Consider the following 2,811-nt stretch of genomic DNA (forward strand, 5'->3'; position numbering starts at 1 on the left):
ACCTTTTGGGAAACAATACCTTTAGATAATTGTAAATTTAATTATTATGATGTATTATATCAAGAAATCGCTAATCAAATGATCAGTATCATCGACGAAAGACCACAAATTGTATACTCATTATCAACTCAAGATACATTCGCGTTAACTAAAATTAAATATAATTTTTTTAAAACATAAAACTTAAATGGTATCCTTCTTTATACTTTGATGTTAACTAACTTTACTTCAGTGATATGTATATTACTATTACCTCTATAAATGACTTGATATCAGTAAATGGCGTCAAGTTAAATAAAAATTATTAACGTAAATAAATAGAGATAATTTTACTGTAAAACTTTTGTATACAACATTTTTTGATATCTTAAATAGTTTTCAAGATATAACAAAAAAAATTAAATATTGTTTAACTTTAAAGGGTAATTTCAAAATTTTTATTGCGTTTTTTCATCGCAACTGATATTTTGTAAATTCATCTGTTCACAAAACTTATGTGCACAAAATTTTATTAAAATCATAACTTGACACTTTTGTTACAAAACTAGTTGTATATTTACCCATATTGGTCGAAAAATGTTTTTTTTTTCACAAAACATAATCATTTCCACATCACTTTGCGGTAGATAGCATGATGCGTTTTGTTTATATAGTGGTTTCTCTAATAGACCTAATCCATTCTCATTTTTTAATACACTAGTATTAAAACATTCTCAACTATTTAAATAAAATTTCAAACGGCATCATGTTGATAAAATATTACAAAAAATATGCAAAATTTGAAGATGAACAGAGATCATTGTTGATCAATACTTGTGCGCATATTTTTGAAGAAAAAAATATTAATATGTCGATAGCAGCAAGTTACAGACCCGAAAAAGAAATATTAAAAAGATTTTCTACTGAAAAATTAGTAAGTTTGTTTAAAATTTAGGATACGAAGATGATATTTACGACGAAATGATATGATATATAATTCCAGTTAGGCATTTGTTTTTAATATTTTACTTTTATAAGAATATTATCGAATATGACGCGGAAAATTATACAATAAATTTTCCAATTTAAAATCTTCTTTGAAAGCAGCAGTTGGAAAATATATTTTGCCAAAAAAAGAAAAAAATTCAAAATTAACTCATTTAAAAAAATTTAATAAGTGTTATTTTAGTAAGTGTTATTTTTTAAAAAATAATAAGTAATATATTATAATATACATATACTATACTCATTTAAAATTAGAGCTCCCGGTTCAAAACGTGTTTTAAAATACACGGGTATACATGTGACACGTGTAGTCGTGTCCTTTATGTTCTTTTACTTATTCTTTTTATGTAATCGAGACTCTTTCTTTTTTTTATTTGTCAAAACGTTTTGTTCACTTTACCTTTTAATGATTTAACAATGAATAAATAGTTATTTTAGTTACACTAATTTCACGAGTAATTTCTCACGCTACCCTTTCCGCACTTTCTCTCCCGAGCCTGCCCGCGATCCCTGCGTCTACAGTAGTCCGGCGAGCTATCCGTGCATCGAGGGCAGGTCGTTTCACGTCTGCGGATAGGCTTTGTCTCGAATGGCGTGTGCTCAGTTTTCAAACGAGGTATAAATTGCCGGCCTAAAGATACGATCCTTGAAGCGAATCGGAAAGACCTAGTTTTACTCTTAACTAATACTTAAATAGGGCGAAAAAAAGGGTAAAATGTAGGTAGGGAGGTTGAAGAAAAATATTTATGCTGATCATTGCTAAGATTAAACAGGAATTTTTAACATTAAAGAGGAATTTCCATTCCCTAGTTTACAAAAATTGAGTTTTAGCGAATTTTCAAGGATTACTATACGTTTACTGTTTTCAAATCTGCGGTTTTAATTTTGGGTTCTGTAAAGAATTAATTTTAATTGCTTCTGATTCAAATTAATTTGCATTTATTAATGTTTATCAGCAATTGAATAAACATAAATACATATTAATAAGTTAACATTATCCAATATTAATTATTAATATTGCTGCCTATAGAAGTGTTCTAATATTAAGATAGACATTGATATAAACAACATTAATTTATTGATTTTATAAATTTCTCTTTTTTTCATTCTTTCTCTTTCTCCTGCTCTCTTATTTGCACGTTTATTCGATATAAACGACATTGAAAATGTAAAAAAGGGGAAAATATTAAGATGAGATAAATATAAATTTAAATCTTTATTTGTGTTGTTAATACTTTAATTTGAAACATTAATTTTGAAATAACAATTTTGCATCTGCATATTTATTTATCATCTTCCTTGCAACGATTTAACTGCGTTGGGCTGTAAAAATATAATATTATAATCGTATAATATAATATAAAAATATTTTCTAAGCAATTTTATAATAATAAAAACATAATCTGTTTAATTAAAATATTGTTACACTATAATCATAAAACAATTTCAAAACGTTATTATATCATTATTTATATACTACAACTCACTCTCTTTCTCTCTTTTTTTTTCATTTTTTCAAATTAGTATAAGACTTATTGTATAAGACTTAAAATAAGACTTAAAATATTGTTACACTATAATCATAAAACAATTTCAGAACGTTATTATATCATTATTTATATACTACAACTCACTCTCTTTCTCTCTTTCCTTTTCATTTTTTCAAATTAGTATAAGATTTATGATTTTGCGTTTTTAAAATTAATACACTTCTCAACAAAATTAAAGCATCACTTACTCTACCCTCCAAAAATAGGCAAAATTCAAGAGAATGTAACTTCGTCAAAAATGATCGTATCGAGATGTTCAAAAAAGCATTTTACAGCT

The sequence above is a fragment of the Wasmannia auropunctata genome, unplaced genomic scaffold, assembly GCF_000956235.1.
Source record: "Wasmannia auropunctata unplaced genomic scaffold, wasmannia.A_1.0 LD336103.1, whole genome shotgun sequence".
Lineage (NCBI taxonomy): Eukaryota > Metazoa > Arthropoda > Insecta > Hymenoptera > Formicidae > Wasmannia > Wasmannia auropunctata.